This window comes from Engraulis encrasicolus, unplaced genomic scaffold, assembly GCF_034702125.1.
Source record: "Engraulis encrasicolus isolate BLACKSEA-1 unplaced genomic scaffold, IST_EnEncr_1.0 scaffold_1057_np1212, whole genome shotgun sequence".
NCBI classification, from domain to species: domain Eukaryota; kingdom Metazoa; phylum Chordata; class Actinopteri; order Clupeiformes; family Engraulidae; genus Engraulis; species Engraulis encrasicolus.
In genome coordinates, this window is record NW_026944523.1 from 5,985 (window position 1) to 14,761 (window position 8,777).

The 8,777-nt window shown below is 48.6% G+C and overlaps 1 long non-coding RNA gene across 1 annotated transcript; it reads right to left on the bottom strand.

Moving 5' to 3' along the window:
- Positions 1 to 6,367: 6,367 nt before the first annotated feature.
- LOC134441988 (uncharacterized) lies at positions 6,368 to 8,406 on the bottom strand. Its single transcript, XR_010033261.1, has 3 exons — positions 8,268 to 8,406; positions 7,859 to 8,038; positions 6,368 to 7,536 (listed from the first exon to the last, which is right to left on the bottom strand). It is a non-coding gene; the product is annotated as an uncharacterized LOC134441988 (long non-coding RNA).
- Between the last annotated feature and the right edge of the window lie 371 nt (positions 8,407 to 8,777).

Sequence of the window (8,777 nt, forward strand, 5' to 3'; positions counted from 1 at the left end):
CACCCTAGTATTAAAGTATTTTACTCACCACTGTGACAGAGTTGTAGTGTTTATCTTAGGCAGCTGGAGATCGGTCTCATCCATCACCACGGCGTTTAGGAGGATGCACTGCTGGATGTTGTTGTAGCAGTGCATCACCTGTGTCCACCGGCTCTGGCTTTTTCCGTCCGGTGTCTTCCTCCGGCCAATGATGGTCATCGTCAAAATTATGAAGATGGCCTCCACCAGGCGGTTGCAGTCCGGCCACTGGGCTGGACCGTGTGACCCAACAAAGGACCTGACGATTGCACACAGAGTAAACACCACAATTACAATGACTGTCATACTAGTTGTGCATTAAACAAAGGTAGAATTAATCCAATGTACATACCGTTTGGTGGACTCCACCCCTGGCGCGACCTGCTTTTTTGTTGCCCTGAAGCGACCCTTGGGCAAGGTGTCCTGGTGACGTGGACGGTAGGCGATCTTGGCCTTGTCGTAGTCGGACAGGGCATCCCACCGCACCACGATGCTCCTTGCCTCCTCTTCGGTCAAGGCAAGACCATGGTCCCTCAGTGCCACGAGGCAGCGTGCCAGTTCCTGGACTGCGGCATATCCAGGGATGTTGTCCTTTCCAACAGATGTCTAAATGTATGAAAAAGTGAAGGAGACTGAGCAAAGCGCAATGCATATGGATAGATTTATGAAATGGTAAAATTAAAAAATGGTAAGCTGTTTGATTTATATTGAAAGATAAATCTTACATCAGTGGAAGGTCCAGGACGCTCAACCGGAGATGCCAGCAGAGCTGCAAACTGGCCCACAGTGACAGGAGGAGCTGTGGAGGATGAACACATGGTGGCGGATGGCAACACGGTGAGGAGAGGTGCAGGCGTCTGAGGAAGTGGCAGCTCAGCGGTGGAGGGTGGCAGTGCAGTGGTGGATGGCGCAGGAGACAGAGGTGGTGGCAGTGCAGCGGTGGAGGGTGGCAGTGCAGTGGTGGATGGCGCAGGCGACTGAGGTGGTGGCAGTGCAGCGGTGGAGGGTGGCCGCACGGTGAGGAGAGGCGCAGGCCACTGAGGAAGTGGCAGTGCAGCGGTGGAGGGTGGCACCGCAGTGGTGGATGGTGCTGGCGACTGAGGCGCTGGCGGCACAGTGGGGAGAGGCGCGGATGACCCAGGCACAAGACGCGCGGTGGAGGATGGCAGTACGGTGGCAAAAGCTGCTGCGCCGAGTGGAGGGACTTCGGGGATGGGAACAGTGAAGTCCTCAAACTCCTCGTAGCCCTCATCCACGTTGCCTTCATCATCCGCATCTGCATCCACGTCCACGTCCACGTCCTCGATGTTGCTGAGGACGTCTCTGTATGCCTCCAGAGCAGTGCCAGTCTGCCTGTAGAGGTATTCCACCCCAAGCAGTTCTCCTGAAAAAATCACAAAACATTGTGGTGTTAAATTCAATTAATTTACATGCAATCAGTTTTTATATATATTACACTGTATATTACATATATTATTAGAACTTTTCATCCAATCAGATATCGCAGAATAAATTGACCGGATCTAACTATTATGTAATATACTGTATATTAGATATATTATTACAAGAAAGAAAGCATACCTGTGTACGCCCGCGGTGGTGTGTAATCCAGCAGTTTCAGGCCCATGACCCTCTCAGACAGCTGGTTCACGGCATGCCTCAGGAGCCCACTGTACGACTGTGGCCCCGTCGTCCCAATCGCTGCCTTGTATCGGTCCTCATTCCACCGAGCGAGGCCATCCACCAGGTACGCCTGGAAGAAGACGTCACTGGCCAAGGTTCCTAAAGACAGAAATTAATTACATTAAAATCTGAAATTCACTTTCAATGTCATTCTGCCTGATGGACAAAACACATATAGACAACAGATAACAAGACACAAGATTAAATGCCGTCTAGTAATACAGTAGTTAGGTTTAAAACATCATACATGATGACACTATCATAAAATATTAAGCACTGTAAAACAAATGCTGACAAATTTACCTGGGATGAACCTGTTCATGTGCAGGTGGAAGCTTTCCAGCGACGTTGAGCCCCGGGCACATCTGTAGGTGGGCAGAGTGTGCCCGCCCTTCCTCACAGTCCCTGTCTGCATGTACAGCTGCACACCAGGGGGATCTTGCAGGCAGCGAAGATGTTGCTTCTGCCCCTCCCAGCAGGCAGCCATGCGGGGGGAGTTGATGAGGTGAACCCCAAGTGTGTTGGAGCCTCTCTCTCCCTCGTAGGCCTGGATGAGCTGGCTGATGAGGGTCTCCATCTCCTCGGGGCTCCTGGTGGTTCGCCTGCAGTGCAGCGCCATCTCCGCCCGCGTCACATGGCGCATGACGTCGGCTGGGTTGGGGAGCTGGAGGTGTTTTTGAGCCAGCTCAGCACGCTTGGCCTCCACCAGGGCACGCACATCTTCCTCCCTCCAGACGAACAGACACTGGCTCAGCCTGCTCATGAAGCCAGCGTACAGAGGGTGGGAGTCGGTGGAGCACGCTGAGCCGAACCTCCGCATGAAGTGCCACATGTCGAGCCGGATCTGCATATGGGTCCAGGCGCTGAACATTGTGTGCACGGCGTTGGTCCCACAGCAGTCCCGGTCCACGTACAGCACTTCCGGCGGCGGCACCCCAGCATCCTCGTAGCGACAGATGAGACCCCTGATCATCAGGTCGAGGCCATAGCCCTCACCGGCAGTGAGCACGGACATGATGACCTGCCCGTGCTCGTTCCCCACATTGGTGGCCCAGGATGAGGTGGCGCGGCTATCCCCGGCGAGCTTGTTCACTATTTTCTTGGTCGAGTCCATCTTCAACACTCGACCGAAGAGGGACGTTACTGACGCTTTGATCTCCTCCAGCCTGCTGAGCACGTCGATGGAATAAACGTGCATCAGCCACCTGTGCTTTGGCACGGGCAGCATGGAAGGCAGGCCGGAGATGGCCGGGGGTGTAACCAGCCCTGTCGCCACAGCCTGTGCAATCCCACTGCAGTTGGTCAGAAATTGCAGCTGCTTCTGGAGCCAGACTTCTGCGTGCTGTTCCTCCAGCTGCTTCTGTAGCTGGCTGCTGCTGTTGCCCAGGCCCCTCTGACGCATCAGCCTGACAACCTTCATGTCGCACCCAAGCTTCAGGGTCAAGATGGCGGGGAATTGACTGCGATGGCCCACATCCAGCTGGCCCAGGATGTCCGCACTCCAGCTTATGACTTTCCTTTTGCACCCCTTCCCGCACGCTAAGTACTCCGCCACCATGAAATAATTGTCCGTGACGCTCACCACCTGCCGGCACCTCTGGTGGAGTCCAGCCGAGGTCAGCTCCTCTGTTTTGCAGTGGGGGCACAGAAGCTTGACGCGCCACAGCTTCCTTGGCATCCACAGAAACAGGGGATGGCCAAAGTACTTCTCCTGGGATGGACAAGTTGGATGAAGTGCGGGCTGGGGGGGGTACCACCACATTCTATCGACTTTGCCAAAGTCCAGCTCTGGTTGGCCAGTCCTGGACCACTTGAAGAGGGCCTTAGAAATCCACTGCTGGTCCAGAGGTGGCAAGGCAGGTATCCAGCCAGCAGGGAGGCACAGTCGACTTGCTGTGTTAAAGAGAAAACAAAAAGACAGCAACGTTTAAGTAACTTTTCCTAAAATAATGAAGGCTTGTCACATCATATAAATTGCAAGACTGGGCAACAACAGACATATATAGAACATATATTAAAGTAGTGTTGTGCATTCCAGTTATGTCATATTGTGACGATTCTGATATGGTAGCATTTTAAATAGTAATAAATATAAAGTAAGCAATTCATAATCTGAAGTATTTACAGCTAGTTGGTAGCTAGTTCTTCAGTACAGTCATTCAAGTAACAGGCATGAGGTAGCAGCAACTGTGTCAACGTGTGTGTGTGTGTGTGTGTGTGTGTGTGTGTGTGTGTGTGCGTGTGCGTGTGCGTATGTATGTTTTGGGTTAGTGCAAGTAGCATGTGCATCCACAAAGTTTCATTTATTACTATGCCATAAATGCCCCAAAAATGTCACTGCATTAAATCACATATTATCTTACGTGTTGCCAATGACTCCTCCACAGTCTCTGCTGCTAGATAAAGGCCTCTATCCTCCTCTTCCCACAAAGCGGGTGGCGGTGCCAGAGTGCACTGTGGTATTGGTGCTGCAGACACCACAGGAAGGGCTAGAAAGGAAAACAGTGTGTAAGAAAAATGTATAACTTTTTCTGCATATTTAACATATTGAGTATATATGAGTATCGGCCAGATTCTATTTCAATACTTACAAGGCTGAAACTTGCAAGGCTGAAAATGTCCTTGAATTGAAGTCTTTTCCCACCAACAAAGACTTCAAAGTCGCAGTAGATGCAGGGCCACGGCTGGTGGACGGATCAGCCCTGGTGGAGGTAGAGGTAGACGATGCAGCAGTGGTGGTGGATGTGGGGCCACGGGTGGTGGAGGGAACAGCCCTGGTGGAGGGGGTGGTGGTGGATGACGTCTCTCCTCTAATTAAGGAGGTGATGGTGGTGGTGGGGCTACGGCCATGCTTGTACCGGTATTTCAGGGAAACGGCTTCGTGGCATTCTGGAAACATGCTCATGTACCTCAGGAAGGCTGCCCTGTTTGCCCGGTGGTTGGGGTGCTCCTTACTCTGTCCTCCAGCCTCACTTTCCCTCAAGGCCGAGGCACCTATGAAGGCGGCGTACCCAAGGGCATTTTCAAGCACCCATCTGAAGGTCTGCCCCTTGAAATTTCCAAACTGAAGGGTATGGCAGCCCAGCAGACCCATCTTGTTGTTGGTGTCAAGGCCCTGTGTCACTGCTGTTTGCTTGGCAGACCTCATCATCTCCTCAGGTGAAATTGAAGGTGTCCACTGCGTCTTCGACTTCTCTAGTCGGTCAGCCGCGTGGGTGTTGTTCATGTTGATGGTGCCATCTACCTTCCTTCTGAAAACTGGTTCCATGTCTGTCAGAAATACATAAACATCATAATTAATTGACACACAAATGTGCATGCGGTCACAAGAATCCGAATAGGCTCTCCATAGGGGCACCCAATTGTCAGCCCAACCATTAAGAAGATAATTCCCCCATCTCAACTAGGGCCTTTGTGTAGAACAAACAAAGGCCTGACAAATATGTTATGTCTTGGACAGACAAATGATACAGATAAATATGTATTAGGCAAATCAATGCTGACACTGATAAATATATACTACTGTAGATTTTAATGTCTATGGGTTTAATATCCATACGTTTGTATGGGGTCCCCAGACGTTTAACTAGTGTTTTAGTCACACAATTAGAATGAGAGCCTACTGTGTTTTATATCGAAATACATTAGCCAGTGTTATCATCACTTCAACAAAAAAAATCATACTGGCCCAAGATAAATTCTAAATAGTGGCCCTCAGTAGGCCTTCACTGCCTATTTTCATCATTCAGGTGGCCCTCATAGAAGTTGGAGGAAACTCTTTTAAAGTTTAGATCAGTTTTCTCTTAAGTTAAGAAGTTATATGTTTCACAATGAAATACATTGGTAGGCTATCATTATCATCACTCTGAAAATCAATACAAGCATACACCTAATAGCCCACTACTGTCCCTCAGCGGGCGTATGTACATTTTTATCCCTAGAATGAAATAGGGATAGCCCTTAGAAATAGGATAAACTTACGTTCAGATCGGTTTTCTCTACCGTCAATTATAACAGTGTAACATGCTAAAAGAATCAGACTTACCGAAATAGTTGATATGACAAAGACTGGTAACTGTACGCTATTCAAGCAGGGTAACTGTACGTTCTTCAAGCAGCTGATGAATATTTACCTCAGGTATTTCGTGACACCTTTGAAGGTCCCGCGTCTGCTGCTGGGCGTGACGTAGCCCATAGCGACGCGTCTGTGATTGGCTCAGCCTCCGTCCTGGTTCAGGGCCATTATCGCCCATTGTCTCTATCAATGGGCCATCAATACGTGCGGCCGAAAATCCAGATCACACATCTCTCGCTTACAATCCCGGTTGTTTTTGCAAGACCTATTATGTTCAATTAAAATCTAAAAAACAAATCGTACTCACAAAAACGGTAATGACGGTATTACTTGTATTCGTCACCATACCTACTTTTGTAGGCTAATAATTTAGTTGTTTCCCTTCACGTAGGCTATGGAAAATTACTCATAAATTCCGGATTGATTGGATTGCTTCCAAGGCATGCATTTAATGACATATCAGAACATGGGTAGCATTAGCAGGCCTACTGATGTGTACATAGCCTACATTATACAATCCGTAGTTATTTTGTTAAATAAAACGATCCAGACAGTGAATTACATAGAAATGTATTTTATTTACATCATCACACCACGGTATTACAAGTCCTTCTCAACAGTCATTACCTCTGCCCCATCAACAGTCTACCCTCCCCCTAATCTGCAGGTACACATACAAACATCTCTCATTTAGGTGTTGTGCTCATCCCAGCTAAAACAGCATTCATTACCTTGTGCCCGTTGATACAAGATACTAGAGTCCCTTTGCTGATCCCAATAGAAATATAGGTGCCTAACAGCATACACATAATACTACAAGCAAGGCTTATACAATTCACATATATGCAAACTTGAAACAGAATGAACATATCAGTGGAGTAGTGGAGTAAATGTTATAGCACACATTCAGTACAAGTATCTATCTCCCATCTGCAAAAGAGGGAGGGGGGTGGGGAGGGGAGAGGATGAGAAATGCACAGAAGCACACCAACAATGAGCAAGGTTTTTGAGAAGGTGCCTTTCAGTGGTCAGTCAATATGGATTCTAATGACCAACAATATTTTCCAGTTTTGGTGTGATAAAATGAGTACAAGCACAAATAAATAAACCAATAATGACTACAACCAATAGGAGCCCACAAGCAAAAGTATCCTCATAAGTGCAAAAATATCCTAATAGGGGTGATTGTGGTAATCAAAGTACATAATTTGATCTCTGTCTGTGTGGTGTTCTTCTGTGTTGAGGAGTCTGATGGCTTGTGAAAAGAAGTTATTTTTTTCGGTATGCTCGTGCGGCACTGCATGCTGTGGTAGCGCTTCCCTGATGGTAGAAGGGAGAACAGTCTGTGTGGTGGGTGAGGTGTTTCTGTGATGATGTTGACTGCCCTCTTGGAACAGTGTGAAGTGTACAGGTCCTGAATGGCTGGTAGGGGTGATCTTATGATCTTTTCTGCCGTCCTCACCACCCTATGTAGCGCCTTGTAGTCTTCAGCTAGACGGCTGCCATGCCAGACAGAGAAGCTGCTCTCAGGATGCTCTCAAAAGGCACCCCTGTAGAAAGTGGTGAGTGCAGATGTGGGGAGGTCGGCTCTTCTCATCCTTCGCAGGAAGTGGAGTGGTGTCTGCACCTTTTGGATATGGTGGAGTCATGTGGTGCAGTTGGCTGAGGAGGAGAGGCACAGTGGTTGGTGCTGGGTTGATCAGGTTCAGATCCAAAGTTGCTGGTGTCATCAGCGCTCCCACTGAAAACTGTCTCTGTGTCTGTAAAAAAAAGAGGCATGTTAATGCTGGGAATGAGACAAAAACAACAACAGCCTTATCCACCTTGAGAAAAACATGAGCATGTATATATGCTTGTGCAAAAGCCCACACACACAGCTACTGTCTTACAGTTTGGTACACACACACACACGCGCACGGCGCACACACACACACAGACAGTATGGCTGGCGTGCATACACACACACACACACACACACACACACACACACACACACACACACACACACACACACACACACACACACACACACACACACACCTTTGCCTGGGGTCAAATGTGTCTTTTAAAGGTTGGCCTTACCTGCACATGTGTGAAGAGCGGGAAGATGCGAGGTTGAGGATGGAGAGGCAGGACACAAGGTTGTCCTCGTGAGGCATGGAGCCGTCCTGGTCCTGATGCCGTTTGTCCATCACCATCATCATGTGGCTCATCAGACCCATTACGGGCACATCAATGCTGAACAGGAACGACTGCTTTCATCTGCACGCATTCATTCAGACAAACACACAAAAGAGAGATACATAGAATATACCAAATCAAAATCACATCCATCATGACCTGGTGCTCTCGTTCTCTCTCGTTCCCCTCTCTCTCTCTCTCATGCACACACACACACACGCGCGCGCGCACACACACACACACACACACACACTCCTCTTCCCCAACCTTTGCCTTAAGTGAATGCAGCATTTTTTTTTAAATGCCTTACCTGCACATGTGTGAAGGGCAAGAAGGCAGGTTGAGGATGGAGCTGCCAGTCAGGGGGTCCGGAGCTGTCCTGGTCCATCACCATCATGTAGATCATCAACCCAATTACGACTCTGAGAAGGAAGAATCTCTCACACACCTGTGTGCACACATTCGCGCGCACACACACACACACACACAAACACACGACAGGAAAGATAAAGGTTATATGGCACATTAAAAATCAGCCCCATCACTTTAATGACAAACACAAGACACTTCTGTCATGTACTGGGCTCACCACTGTGCACCTGTGGTCTACTGTACATCCTGTCTGTCTGTGTGCACCCCTAACTAAAGACAGACAGACACACACTACCACTCTCTTGGCTGTATGACAGACACACACATGCACACGCCTTTCCATTTTTTGCCTTAAGTCAATGGTGTGCTTTTTTTGCAAGATATGCAAAACACAGCAGCACAGGAAGAAATGACTGTATGAAATACGTGTTGGTCCAGTGTAGGACAA